Source organism: Haemorhous mexicanus, chromosome 2 (genome assembly GCF_027477595.1).
Source record: "Haemorhous mexicanus isolate bHaeMex1 chromosome 2, bHaeMex1.pri, whole genome shotgun sequence".
In the NCBI taxonomy this organism is placed as follows: Eukaryota; Metazoa; Chordata; class Aves; order Passeriformes; family Fringillidae; genus Haemorhous; species Haemorhous mexicanus.
The window spans coordinates 5,372,293-5,387,760 of record NC_082342.1 but is presented as its reverse complement, the minus strand read 5'-3'; the positions used below and the strand labels follow the sequence as shown (position 1 = coordinate 5,387,760).

General features: G+C 50.6%; 1 protein-coding gene across 7 annotated transcripts in view; it reads right to left on the bottom strand.

The window, feature by feature from the left end:
- BCL9 (BCL9 transcription coactivator) overlaps positions 1-15,468 on the bottom strand; it is a 57,999-nt gene that overhangs the window by 27,547 nt on the left and 14,984 nt on the right. The window contains exon 1 of one of the 7 annotated variants that reach the window (XM_059872429.1): positions 3,783-3,919. The exons of 3 other annotated variants lie outside the window; for them this stretch is intronic. The gene's annotated coding sequence lies outside the window, so the exon portion shown is untranslated. Of the gene's footprint in view, positions 1-2,277; positions 2,403-2,541; positions 2,683-3,782; positions 3,920-15,468 lie in introns of those variants that run through there. 3 more of the 7 variants (XM_059872405.1, XM_059872421.1, XM_059872413.1) reach the window with 3 other exon arrangements.

The window sequence follows — 15,468 nt, the reverse complement described above, 5'->3', positions numbered from 1 at the left end:
TAATCATGTAATCATCCCACCTTAATATTTTACACCCAAATAGCAACCCACAATTGACTGTCACATCAGATTCTACCCATCTGTCTCCTCCTGCTTTGTCTACCCTCCCTGAGTAAAATCCACCTTCCACATCCCAAACATTCCATCTTCAGAGGCCTTTTTAAACCCATCAGCTACACAGAGAACCTGGGGACGGAGCTGGACAACACACACATACTTCTCTCTCATCCAAGAAGTGGAGCCTTGCTGCCTGCATGCATCCACCTGTCCCACCATTTCCGCAAGCTTTTGGGGTCTCTACTATTATTTTTTTTTTCTCATAATCTAACCCTTAACCTCATGAAACTTCAGATTTAGTCTCTCTTCCCCCTTTGCAGCCAGCCAGAGCACAGACTCCCTCTCATGCATACAGACACAGAGCCTCTCCTCTATACCTAGTAGGAATCCTTCCAAATAAACACATTTCCCCTGCCTTGACAGATATTGCTCTTCCCCACAATCCCCATATACAAGATCCCCTCCCACACTTGGTATCCCACCTACTAGTTTGATACTACAGGCTTAGCTTCCCTGGATTCCTGCTCCCCTGATCCATCTACACTGCTTCCCAGCTCTGGAGCCGTACAATTTCCCTGATGACCATGTGCACCACCTCCCTCCTGCTGAAAGCACTTCCTAGCTCATATTCTGGCACCCAGTGCTACCCCAATCCCACTCCCGTATCTCTTTCTTACAATGACTAAAATCACAACTCCTCACATGCTTCCCCACTCTCCCCAGTCAACCTCATACTCATTTATTCACCCAGCTCTCCACATTTTTTTCCTACAGACGCCCATAGCTCAGTACTTCCTGCACCACAGCCCCCATCCCTTCCTCACAGCATGTCCCAGGTGATCTAATGTCCCACACACTATCTCCCACCCTCTCACTGCATGTAGGGAGTGTATCCCACCCCCTACATCCCTGTGCCCCAGCCCCTCACTTCAGCCCAACCGCAGAGTTCACACACACAGCTCCCGCCCCACTTTTACACCAGCTTCTTTCTCCTAGGCCAGTCTTCACTCCCAATCCAACAGCCCCTCCCATCCGATGTCCCAGCCCCTCACTGAGATTGGAATCTCACAACCACCTCTCTAGTCCACCCAACACTGTCCCCTTCCACAGCTCGGCCCGAAGGCACTTCCACACACCTCGGGACAGCACAGATCGCCGTGCTGCACCCGCAGCTCCACAGAGCACAGCCCAGTGCCCCCCACACCTCGGGGCAGCACAGATCACCGCAGTGCTGCACCCGCAGCCCCAGAGCACAGCCCCAGTGCCCCCCACACCTCGGGGCAGCACAGATCACAGCCGTGCTGCACCCGCAGCCCCCACAGAGCACAGCCCAGAACTCCCCACACACCTCTCCACACAGCAGAGAGCCCCAGCGCATCCCCCGCACCACCGAGCATCCCACACATCCCTCCACCGAGCACAGCTCTTGGAGCATCCCATGCACCACACCGCGACCCAGGACAGCCCACACATGCCTCCTCCCAGCACATCCCCTACGGCATCCCATACATTCCTCCATATATCACAGCCCCCGGGGCATCCCCTGCACCACAACGCGATGCACTGCATTCCATGTGCCGCTCCTCACAGCACAACCTCCAGGGCTCCCAGTGCACCCCAAAGCACCCCACACATCCCAAGGAGCACACCTCCCAGAGTATTCCCTATGCCCCCCACCTCCTTCCATGGAGCACAGCTCCCGCAGCATCCCCTGCTCCCAACGCGTCCCTCCATGGAGGGCATCCTCCAGGTATCCCTGCTCCCCACAGAGCACAGCTTCCAGAATATCCCCCTTGCCCCACACACCCCTCCACGGAGCACAGCTCCCGCAGCATCCCCTGCTCCCAACACGACCCTCCATGGAGCACATCCCCCCGGTATCCCCTGCTCCCCACACATCCCACGGAGCACGGCTCCCGGAGCATCCCGTGCTCCCCACACATCCCTCCATGGAGCACATCCCCCAGGTATCCCCTGCTCCCCACACAACCCTACACGGAGCACATCCCCTGCTCCCTGCACATCCCTCCACGGAGCACAGTTCTCAGAACATCCCCTGCTCCCCACACATCCCCCCATGGATCACAGCCCCCCAGGCACCCCATGCAGCCCCTGGGCTCCCCTCGCCGCCTCCTTTGGGGCGCCCCCGAGACCCCCCCAACTCCCGAACTTGGGGCGGGCGGTGCGGGTGCCGGTGCCCGGTGTCCGCCCCGCACTCACCGCGCTCAGCCCGGGGCCGACGGGGGCGGCGCGGCGGCTCCGTCCCCCTCCCGCACACACACACAGGCTCCATTGTCCGCCGGCGCCTCCCCCCCCCCGCTCCCCGCGCACATGGTACCGCCCAGCGCAGCCCCTCGCGCCCGCTCCCCCCGCCCGCTCCCCCCCCCCGCGCCTTCTCCCCACACCGGTTCTTCCCCCCCCCCCCCCCCCCCCCCGCGCCCCCCTCCCGCCGCGTCCCGCAACCCGCGGAGAGAGGAATGGTACCGCCCGTCGCGCGCGCCCCGCCCCGGCAATGGTACCGTCCGCTACTCACTCGGCCGGCGGCGGGACCGCCTCTCGCTCCCCGCGCCGCGCAGTGGTCTCGCCCGGCCCTCCCGCCCCGCCTCTCCCCGGCCAGAGGGCGGGGACTGCGGCCCTTCCCCCTTCTCCGCACGGTGGTACCAGCCGGGCTCTTAAAGAGACAGGCTACCCTCGGCCTCGATGCCACGCCCCTTAATTAACATAGTCCGGCCCCAGTCCCGCGGCGGCCACGCCCCCTCCTCCCCTTTTAAAGAGACCGCGCGCCCGGGGGCTCTTCTTAAAGGGGCCGCCTCCCCAGCCACCCTCCCCCCCTCCACCCCAAACTCCCCTCCGCCGAGTCGGGCGCCGAGAGTCGCCCCCAGTGCCCAGGTTCCCCGGGCGGCGGGAAGGGCGCTCCCTGCGCTCCCGGTGCCCGCCAGGTACCGCAGGGGAGGCGCCCCCGGTGGGGCCGGGGAGGGGCCCTTGCGCTCCCCCTGAGGCGGCGCGCGCGGGGGGCCCGCCCCCACCCTGCGCCCCCCCCCCCCCCCCCAACGGCGGCACCCCCTTAACGGAAACGGCGCGCGGGGCCCCTGAGGGGCCGCGAGATGCGGGATACGGGATGGCGCCGCCCGGCCCCAAGCTGCTGCCCTGCCCGCCCTTCTCGGCACCGGCCGGCCCAGGCCCACTCCGCTGCCGTGGTACCACCACCTCAGCCTCGCTGGCCCCCCACCCCCCGCGAGGGGGATTCCACGCGCCCTGGGGACCACACGCGGCCACCGGGAATCGCCGCCAGCCCGATGGCACGGCCCGGGGGAGCCGCTGGACCGTCGTGTAGCGGCCCGGGCTGTTGGCACATGTCCCTTCCTTCCACACGTTTCCGAGGAACGCGGGATGGGGGGGGGGGGGGGAATTAGTGGAGGAGAAGCGCGTCCCTCCTCCCCGGGGGCTGAGCACCCCGACTGCCCACCCGCCGAGCGACCTGAGGGCTTTCTTCTGAGGAGAGAAAGCGCCAGGATAAGCAGCAGCTTGGAACTGAACAGGGAGGGACCAGGCAGTAATGGCAAACAGACACAACCTATCAACTCCTAAAAATGCTCAAGGGCCCCATCCTGGACAAATGCTCCGTATTTGGGGGATTAGACATCAATGTAGTTTGGTTTCAAACTGGCAGTGAAGAGTTTTGAAGATTTGCAGCAATCCCCCGCCCTTTTCAGCCTGAGACTTACTCTGTGAAAAGACGGCTTTCAACATCCACTAATCCTTCTCCTTCACCTCCACAAAATGTTCTTAAAATGGGCGATCTCGTGGCTGTAAGGAAGAGGTTTCCAAGCCACCGGTGGCACACCGATGCAGCCGAACAGAGAAAGTCAGCGGATCAGTTTTGCTTATCCGTGCTGCCTGAATAACCTGTTTAGCCAATACAACATCAGTGAACAGAAATGCCGTGTCCTCCCTCCCCCTTTATCCTCAAACGACCCATTCTTTGTCCAACTCCCACTTTTAAGTAACTCAAGTCTTTGGAAGAAGACCCTTTTAGCGCAACATTCACGCTGGGCGTTGCTCTTGGCAGATAAAACCACCTCCTCTCTTTGCTCAGCCCTCAATCCCTTTTTCTCTTTTTGTCCCGCTCTTCTCCTCCCCTTGTCCTTGACCACTTGCAAACACTGTTAAAGAACTCTACAGCTTCCTGAGCACTGCAACAGTTGCTAATTATCACCTCTTACCCCAGATAGATACTCTTTCTTCAGGGACACACTTAACGGTGGGGTTTCAGTCCCTCCTGGTTCGCAGACCAGAGACCCGAAGCATTTCCCGCTGGACAGACTTCCAGCCCACTGACACCGTTTCTAGACAAGTCCCTGGGGCTACAAGTTCCCAGGATCCACGACCCGAAGGTGGAAATCTTTGGTCTCTGACAAGTCTTTCCACCCACTGACGCCAGCCCCACCTGCATCTTTCCAGTGATCGCGGCCAGCACCTTCTACAGCTGAAGTGTCAGTGAAACTGGAACCACCACCTTTGCTGCCATCGATTCCACACTCTCCTCTACACGATGTTTAAACCTTGCCCGTTTCTGCATTGATACGGGTCTCTTTTAATGCAACACCTGCAATTCCTCCTGTCCTTCACGCATCCCACCATGCTGGCCAGACAGTCCGGCATGGTGCAAGGAAGAGAATGTACCCCACAGTGCTTCCCACAGAAGATACAGTCCCACTCTCACCGACACCAGGAACCCATCGTGGTTTGCTTAAAAGGAAGTTGTTTGCCCTGGGCTGTAGAGGCTGGGATTTTTCTAAGGAGCCTAAGGAAGCCAGGCACCCATCTTCCATTTTCCAAAGGTACCTTTGAAAATCCTACTCCGTGCCTCGATCCCAACACATGGAACAGCAGTGATAAAATGCAAGGGCTTAGCGAACTGCCTTTTTTGTTCTCCTCCCTCCTCCAACCCAGTACTTCCCTGCCTGGTCCCTTTAGGAGTCAGACCAGGGAAAACGAGCACAAAATGCTACTAGTTTGCAGATGCTGTGGTTCCTTCGACTCCCCTCCCATCCCCCCGACCCCATCCCCCCACATTTCAAACAGTTATAAATGACTGTGCAACTCTGCAGGCAGCGGTCTCAAATAACCACACCAAGCCTCTCCCCTCCAACGGCTTTAAGTCTCTTCCTTCCTCTCTTTGGGGCTCCGGAGAGCAGCGATCAAGGTGGTTTGCTTCACTCTCAAGAGTTAAGTTGCTGCTTCACCCACCACCTTTGGGAATCCGCAGTGAATTCCCAAGGCTGTCCTTGAAGGGTTTTACCATGGGAAATGACAACAACAGGCTCCAAAACGATCCTAACTGGTTGTAAGTCGGGATTTCAGGTAGCAGAGCCCCAGATGTTGGGACTGTCCCCACCAGCTTCGAGAGCAGCCCCCTGTATTGGGACCTTGCCCTCCCTTGGCCAAGCTCATAAAAGCTGCCCCAGAGAAACCAGCTGTCCCGACTCTTCACAGCACTCCGGCAAATCCAAGAACATCTTGGAAGCATTACAGCTCTCACCACACTGCGTATGCTCTCCTCACAACTCCCTGTCGCAGCGAGGGCAGGAGATCAGCCCGTCTATTCAAAAGCAGGGCCCTCTTCCATTAGAGCAACCCAAGCCTAAGGAAAGTTGCCACAGAAGCTCTGGTTCTTCGGAGCAGACAGATCAGACAAGATAGCCCAGCCAGCAAAATACATTTGCATGACACTTTCTGCACATGGTTCAGAGCATGGCACACCCCAATCACGGCTTTTATTCTCTTCAAGGGCCTGGCCCTGCAAACACTTAATTTTACATGTGTAAGTAGAGTCCCACTGAAGCACAATGGAGCTACTCATGCAAATAACATTGAGAGCATGTAGGGCTGTGGCTCTGTTTCACTGTTCCATCTGCAGCAGACCCAGTTTTAGAGGATCCTGCCATGCTCTCTCAGTTATTGCCGCTCACTTGTGCCAGTTAAACTATTTATGTAGCTACATGCATAGGTGAGCTGTTTAAACGATCCAACTTTTTTTTTAAAAGCCCTACTAAAGAGAACAAAACCTTAACACCAGACAAGCCCTGATGTAGATTTCATCAAGCAGATGAACTGGCACAACTGGAGGAGGTTGAAACATCTGAGGAACAGGAACTTTTGAAGAAGGGGACTGAGGGAAGGTGAAATGGAGACATGGATCCTCAGCGTGTGAAGGCTGGAGACAATATCCTTTTTTGAAGTCACACCCTGTTCCTGATCATGGACTGCCTGAAGTGGAGCCTTCTCCAACCACACACACAGTCATTCCACATGAAATGCTTCCACCTCAAATATAACAGGAGTTTGGGCCTTTTCAATCAATAATGTTTTAAAAAACCTTGCCTCAAGGAAAGCTGTCAGCAGTAAGAAGAATCTGCCCACAGTCCCTATACCCAGGATCACAGGCGGGCACTTCTCCTTGCAGGTAAAGGATGTAAAGGATAAACACCATGCACCATGTAGCCAGCACACTGCTGCTTCTGCAGTCATGGGATCCCTTGCTATTAGCTTTGACATGGCACATTTGGGCCATGCAAGGTGTTTCCTACAATTTTTTTTTTTTTTTATTTTTTTTTTTTTTTTAGTTTATGGGCTATTCTATCTCTAGCAATGCTGTGCTGAAATTGCATCACATATTTCCTGTCTGCCGAGGCAAGATTTCCCTCTTTCAGTGCAATTATAACCTTCCAGCAGGGAAGCTCCACTAACTCCTTGAGAGCTTTGCTCTCTACACTGCTTCCCGACCCGCACTGGTGTACACCTGCACAAAGTGGGTGTAAAACATCATCACTGTTGGAAATTAAGAAAACACACCATTAGAAGGATGTTTTGCTTTGTTTGTTTGCTTTAGGTTTGGCGGTTTTTTGCCCTCTTTTGTGCTCCCGTGTCAATGATCAGAGGAGCTGTGGGACAAGAGAGATCAGTCTCTATGAAACCATTTTCTTACAAGCTTTCAGGTTTCACTGCTGCATGCTCTAATGAGCCTTCTCGAAAGGAAACAACCCATTTCTGTAAGGAATCCAGGTGATTATGGTTTGCATACCGCCACGATCTCTCTGCATGGGCACTGGGGAGTTGCCTTCATGAATCCTGCTGCAGGATGAAGTCTAAAGCTGGACAGTGTTAAAGAAATGGGAAAGGACCACAGGGAGGGGTATTTTAACATCTATTGTTAACTTGGAAAAAAAAGCCTTCTTTGAGAAAATCTTTTATTTATTGTAAATCATTCCTAAAAGATTAGGAAATCAGGCCTGGGGGAGGGGGAGAGATTGTTGTGGCTTTCTTTCTGGTTCAGTTTCTTTTAGTATTAGACATTAACCCGAGTCTCCTCAGTTTTCCTGAGCCTCCATCCTGCAAACCAGCAGAGAATACTTTTAACATACTTTGTGTGAACAGTCCCTCTGCATCCCATTGTGGGTGGGACTTCACAGCCTCCCAGAGGAGGGAAATGCCTCTCTACTCACACCAATGTCAATTTCCACATAAAGTCGCACACATCCCCTCAAAACACACACAAATGCAAACCCCACTTTTGTTCCCACCGCTGGTGAAAAAACTACCTGTAAGTCACCTCCAGCAACGGCTACTCTCCGGCTGGCTGCACGGGGCATGGAGCTGTGCTGGGAACGAGACTGGCTGACAGATCTGACCAGCACTGGCTGCACATCACCCCAAGGCAACAGTGTGCAGATGATGGCAAATTCACCTGGGCAAGTAAGGCCCTGCTCTCACTTTCCTGTCTGCACTGAAAAGAGAGAAACAGTTGTGTTTTCCTGTTCACAAGAGCACCCAAACAATCTGAGCCTTAATCAGGTTTGGGCTGGGGACTGTGCCTGTGGTTAAAATATTCTTCTGGACATCCACAGAGACTTATAGTTGATCTGCCCACTTGAAGACATTATCTCCCATCAAAAACTCTGATGCGATGAACAAATCCCGTGTATTAAAAGATTCCAGATGCAGGATGCTCTTGCCCTATTTAGAAAGTCTTTTCTCAAGTCATTAACCAGGTATGAGGCAAGTATCATGCAGCCATAGAGACAAATGCTCAGCTCTATCTCCTATGATTTAAAAAAAAAAACAGGGAGAAGAAAAAGAGGGAGAGAACAGATACTGATTCAGAAGGGAAATCAGGTAAACAGAATCTGGGGAAGCATATGCTCATGCAACACATGAAAAATATGAATTCATACCAAACAAAGGTGGGAAATTTTGGCACAGAGAAGACTTCAGAACCAATGATTGCACAGGAATACTGCTTCCAGCACAAGGTCCCCATGCTTTACAGGGAACTGCTAACACACTGAATGCTGCAGTCCTGCCAGGAAAATTTGTCTTTGGAATTGCCTGACCCTTGAGCCTTTTAAGATTCTCAGCCATGTCTTTACACTCCCTTTGTATGTGTATGGCTATCTTTGACATCAATGAGAACAGACATGGCAGCAACTCACAAAATTGCCAAACTCACCTCCTGCTTCCTTTCAGCCACCTGCTGAGCCTGGTACAAGCCACCAAGCCCCCTTACACAGCCACACAGCCACGTTCTCTGTGCTGCCTGCCCACAGCACCAGGGCACACATGTGCACCTCCATGGTGTAAAACCGAGCAAACAAAATTTCATTCCCAAAGCAACATTTCTGAGAAAGCCATGACCAGATGAAGAAAGCACCTCTCATTAGAAGCATCCTTCTCACAGGATAAATAGGAGGCTAAGTCTGCCCTCAGACAGACAGAAGAAGTCATCTGTCACCAACACATACAACAGCTCCCCTGACATAACGGGCTTTTTGTGCCTTCCAGCACTGCCCCTCCAGCATCCAGCTGCTCAGGGTACCCGCCTGCTGCACAACAGGCCAGCAACATGGACAGATTCCACTCATGCTGCCCTTACAAGCAGCATGGAGTTGTTTGAGGGTAAAATTTTGCTCATGTCTCTCTTTCAAGGCTACGAAAAAATAAAAACTTCAGCATGAATTCCCCTCTAGACTGTGCACAAAGAAACCAAGCACCCACTGTACCGCAGACTGGCCCATTAAAGCGAATGGTTAAATTCTTGCTATGAAAAAGTAGGCGTTGTTGTCTGTTTTGCGAGGCAGAAATCAATATTCCCGCCTCCTCTCCTTCTGCTATTTCACCTTGAGATACTCATGCTCAGTTAGATGAGATCTGAGTCTTACTCACTGTTACTGCAACTTTTCTCTTTCCAGCATTTCACAGGGTCATGGGTGTTCTTGGAGTCCTAACCTGCCTGTAATTTACCACTCAGCTCCCTAAACTGATCACCACTGGTGACTGAAGTAGTGACTGATTTTCCTTCCAAATCACACTGCTGCAGCCATTTCTAACTATTTATCTACACCCTCTATCTCCATCATTTTCCTCCCTGTGTCCTCCAATAACAACCCTCTTTCTCCCACAGCCTCTCTCTTCTCCGGACCCCTATAATTCACTCCCCAGTGCTAGCCTCTCCCGTACTGTGGCCATCATGTAGAAATTATGTTTTATTGTGAAATGCCCCTTCTGCTCTCACTCTCCCTCTAACTCTGGGGGGTAGCTTGGTTAAGTCTATAAATTTGGGGAGTGGGGGGCTGGGCAAGGGGGGAAGGACCTGGGTGACTGATGCTCAGCCCAGGCAAGCCTGCAGCAATGTTGGCTGGGGAGAGACAGGCAGAGGAAGATAAGCCAGTACCATACCTCAACAGCTGCTCCTTCAACCAGGTTTCCCTGCGGCAGTTCAGATCCAGGGCCTGGACCGATTCCCACAGATCAGGTAGCAATAATGCCAGGCTGACTGGGCTGTTCTGATGAGCCCTCTTGGATACAGCTCTGCCTAAAATCATGCCTGCCTCTGTCACCTAAGGATTAGACAACTGCAATATGGTCTGTTTGGCACCATGCTTTAAATCCATTCACAAACTGAAGGCAGTGCAGAATTCAGCGCTCAGCTAGATAAGCCATGTCTCTCACCCACGATCATTCTCACATTTGTGCTCCATTTTAATGCCATCTGACCGCTGGCTCCCAGGCAGATTTTAACATGTTCCTGTTGACCTCTAATGCCTCACAACGCAGAACCCTCCCCAGCAGACATATCACCTCTTATATTTCCTAGAAGCTGAAAAGACACCAGGTACTCTAGCAGAGGTACCTAGGAGAGTAGAGTTGAGGGTTGTTCAGTCTTTAGTTTGCCATTGTTTGCTGGTGACAGTCTGATGAAATTGCGTGAGTTATAATGAAGACAGTTTTCATTATCTGTCATTTAAAAATGTCAAGGGAGCTTAGACTGAATGGTTAGGTGCAACCTGTTGTTTCAAACAGCTTTTGATGAAAGAAATACACTTCAAAAGTACCAGCCACTGATTTTCAGGTGTTGTACCAAAATTACATAAAACAGAGAGATGCTTCCAAAGAAAACACGCAGATTACCCCCCTTGCTCTTTAGATTAGACATTGGCTTATCATCAGTATGATGCTGACTTTCTCCTGCAGTAATCACCAGTTTTTAGATCTGCAAGGTCTTAGATGACAGAGGACAACACCAACAAACCCAGGACTCCTCATTATTAAAGGGCAATCGAGAGTTTTGGCTTAGCTATATAAACGCTTCGCTCTTGTTCTTTTCCATTTTTACTTATGCACTTTTATGGTGCAAACTGTGGACCACTTTAGCAACAGATGTCATGACTGGACATACTTCTGCCCAAACATTTTGTTAGTCCCTCTCAGCTAGTGGTGCTGGCCTCTCACAGCTGAACTGCAATAACAGACTGCATGAATGTTCCTAGTCCATCTGAGCACAAAATCTGCCAGCTTATTTTAAATACTACTGGGCTATTCCCCAGCAGGAATACATCTGCAGACAATACCTGCCTTGCAGGTCCTGAGAGACACCTAGGACAACATGCTTCTTTCCATCTATACCCTTTTATTTCAGAGCATCCAAGCCAGCTGGCGCTGCACAAGGGACCAGCCTTAGTAATGGAACTCTGATGGGACACTCCCTGTGCCTTGACTTGCTTACAACATGGGCTGTTCCTACACACAACCTGCATCTTTTGCCTGCCCTCTCTGTCAAACCAACCCAAAATTAATGCCAGCAGTCCATCCAGCATGCAAGAAATGCAGGTAATACTTTGTGCACTGTTCCTAGAAATCACTTGTATTTTTGGTAATTGCTTTTATTTGAGCACCCAGCATCAAAGAGTGTAGCAAGAATCTCCTGTAAATATTTAAATGCTGAAGCACAGATACCTTCCACTTTAGAATCCGATAACAGATTGCTGCTACTCTGTCCAGTGACACAACTTCACCCTACTGGGATCCCACGCAAGTCAGCTGGCTTCCTCTTCCAAGTCCTTATTTCCCCCATGTACAGAGAGTGAAGTGTCCCCTGGGTGTTCCTGCTCTTGGTGGTGTATATGATGTTCAAAACTAGGATGATAATGAGGAAGGAGAGAAGAACTGAGCCTTAGGATGGTGGCTTCTGAAAGTCACAGATGTGAGGAAGAAATAAGAGTTGTTCTGAGACCTGATCATTCCAATGTCTTGTTTCCATTAGGACAATGTTTCCCAGGCATTTACTTGAGTCATCCTTACAAAGCATCTCCCAAAGAAAAGGGTTTATGTTCCTGGCAACGTGTTCCAAAAAACCACGTCCCCAGCTCCCTGCTGCCATAAGCAAGCACAACTCCAATGATTTCAATAAAGCTGCACTTTCTGTGGCCCTAAGGCTATAACACTACAGTAAACAAAGCCAAATTCCATAAGCCAGATGCTTTAAGGTCTGAATCCAAGTCTTCAACATCTTACAGATACGATCCACCAAAAGATGGCTGAACCCACATCATCAGCTGGCTCTCACTGAGATGTTTCAGCCACCAGCAGAACATGGACCCCAGGGCCTCATCCTGGGGCACAGAAATGGCTGCTGGACACCACCCCGCTCTTTGAAAGGGCAGTGGTACCTCAGTCCTCTAGGATCTGTGCTGGGCCAGCACTCCCAGCCTTTCTGCTGAGTCCTCTGCCCTCTCCAAAAAGAAATCCCTGCTCCCCACTCTAGCGGCCACAAGGATGAGTTTGAGAAATGAAATCCAAAACCAAATGACCTTACAATATCAGCTGCTTATCACTCCGGTCTCTTCATCTCCCCACCGTACAGCTTGTTTTCCCTTTACATCTAAAACATCCCAACAAATGCCCCTCAGTCCAAGGAGGCTTGGACTCAAGGCTCCTGCCAGATTATGTGTGGGATCCACTGGCACACAGTGAAAGCAAACCCATGGCTCAGTTAGATGACAATGCACATCCTGGAGGAATGAGGATGTTATGCAGGATAGTTGTGCAGGACTGAGTGAACACAGCAAATGAATGGTCTTTCCAGCTTCAGAAGTGGTCCCTAAAGAGCAGCAGTAAGGGACTCTGGTTTGATAGTATAGTCTGGGGAATGTACTGCACACAGCTCCAGTGAGTAATGCTGAAAATCCATAGGCAAAAGAAACATTTTAAAAGAGGAGGAAAATCTACTTGAAATCAATACTGTGAAGGTCTCTAAAAGGAAACACTCTGCAAAAAAGGACACATTTGCCACATATAAATCTTTAATGATATCTTGTAGTTTTAACAAAGCATTAAAACCCAAACAAACAAAAACAAGAAACCCCAGTTGCTGTAATACACCTGAGAGAGCAAATATCCTCACATGGCAAAATATGATTTTCACACCTGGTAAATGAAATAACTCTGCTGCATCCCAAGGCCAGGGTTAGGGTCTAAGGTGAGCTGTTAATGGAAGGTTAGAGACCACAAACAGCCCTTCAGGGAGCACCTTTCAGATGCTCTTTTCATGTCAGCAGTGCACAGTAATCAGAAGGCAGTGGCACCACACACTGAAGTCACTGTCCCTGACAGTGGTTCTAACTGCGCAGTCACCAGTTGATAGCTTGGATTAAGACAGCCAGCTCACGTGCCCATGCTCCTCTGACTCAGGAGAAGGCTCATGCTCTTGTAAGAGCAATCCTGCATTCTTTCATCTCCCTCCTGGCATGCCTTCTGCAGCACACCAGGTTAACCACTCACCCTCTTCTCTCAGATGAAGAGTGAAGCTGCAGAGCTGAGACAACAAACTTTGCAACCACATACAGCTAAAGCCTTTGCACTGTTAAAAGAAAAGTAAGCACAGAAAATCAAGGAAAATCCTGATCACAGGCCATGCTGGTAGGAACCCAATGACATTCAGAATCTGTCCTGTATCAGCATGCTAGACTGCTGGATCCAGGCAGGATGGAGACACAATTTGCCAATCATTCAGGAACATGAGAGAAGTGAGGCCTGTGGGGAGCCAACAAGCCCCAGAGGTACATACAGATATTTACAAGAAAAAATCCAAGTGGAATCAGCAAGAGGAAGAAGCACAGAGCAAAACACTACATGAACTAGCACCAACCAAGACACATGGCCTAACAAGACGCTTTAGAATATCTGGCTCCATAAATTAGACTGTGATTCCCAGATCTTTAGCTCCCAGCTCCTGCTGATTTCTGAGTATAAAAGGGATGTTTGTCACTCCCAAGATCAGACGCCAGCTCGAATGCCTTTCAAGAAGTACACAGATGAGCATGTTCCTAGGGAAGAACAAGCTGCAGCTAAGCCTTCAGTCGAGCACAAGGAGAACCTCCTGCCCACAGACAGGAAAGTGGTAACCTCCTTCACTTCCTTTGTGGCTTTAACCTAAACCACAACTCCTCCCTTTGGGTTAGAAGTCTCTTCCACTCATTCAGATGTTTGTCAGCTTGTCTCTATAATACCCAGCATTCGTCACTGCCACACAGGGAAAAAAACCCCAGCTCTCTTCTTTTTTTCTCTCTCCCACACCCCTTTTACAGTTTCTTCCCTAAACAAGAATGGCTTCAATGCATGGGAAAGCAAGTCTAAACTACAGCTCTTCAGGCACAGGCACAGAAATTAGCAATTGCAACATGAGGGGGCAGGGAGAAAGGAGACGTTGGCATACAGGCTACACCAACATTTGGGAATGCTGGCAGTGAAGAAACATTGCTGCCAGCAGGAAGAGTGGTGCCAAAATAACTCACAGGGCTTTTCCATGAGTGCAAGCACTCTTTCCCAGCCCAGGGTGCAACATCCCTCCTGCTACCCAGGAGAGCTTCAGAGCATGGATGAGGTGCTGGAAGCGAAGGGCAGAGAGGGATGAGCACAGGGAAGAGCTGTGGTGCCACTCGGGAGGCCCTCTCTTTGTCCATGCATAGGGAAGTGAGAAGAGGCCCCATGATCCCCAGTGTGGGGCAGGGGAGGCTGCAGCTCCCCCTCGGAGATCCCATCATCTGCTGAATCGAGGTTTAACGATGTGACAAACAGTGGCTCCCACCCAAAACACTCCCGGTCCAGAGGCTTAACCTCATGATATCCAGGTGATACCGGGGTTTTTAGAGACAGCTGTGCCTTGTGAAAGATTTGAGCAGTTTTTGGAGCAGGCATTTTTTGCTACGTGCCTTTACCAGGTAGTTAGAGAGGTATTCAGTGGGAAACCTCTCCCACAGCTCCCATTGCAACATACAACCGGGCAGGCACACATGGTGCTGGGTGATGCGGTCACTCCCTCGCCACCTGCCACTCCCAGGACAGTTCAGGACTATGTGGTGAGAAAGAACAAGCTTTTTATTCCTTCAAGATTTTCAGAAATTTCAAGTAACTGTTCTATATTTGTTCAGGTTTAAAAAAAAAAAACCAAAATAAAACGAAAAAGCAGTTTTCAAAATTTCTACCTAGAAACTGACTAAATGAATTAAATGTAAGGTTTCATTTTACCTTCTTGAAATGTTTCATTTTGACAGCTTTAAAATTTCTCTCCATTTTTTTTTTCCAAGATGAAAAACAAAACTGGAGTCAACTTTTCCTGAAAATAGCAACAATTCTGGCAAATCAGCAATTTTCTAAGAAAAATTATCTCTGGAGAAAAATCCTAGCAAAACCTAGTTCTGTTATTTCTTCCCAACACCACACAAGAATATGCCTCCACGGTGTAATTCTCCCTTAAGTTTCATAGCAACTCTGATTCAGACATATTGCACACACAGATATTAGAATATGCCTTTGACATCACCAGCACAATGCAAAACAGTGTATATACAATATGGCCAAGCAACGCTGCTATGGAAACCCTTGCTTTGAATTCCCGTGTATGGGGTGTTTAAATTCTTATCCCTAATATTGCTTTAACAGAATTCTATGTACTTTATTTGCTCAAGTCATCTCCTTCCTTCTGGGAGGACTCTCCCTCCTGGAAAAGAAAGATGTTTTTGTGGGTGAAGCAGAAGGTGATGAGACCTGCACTGCACTCCTGGTGCTGCCACATAG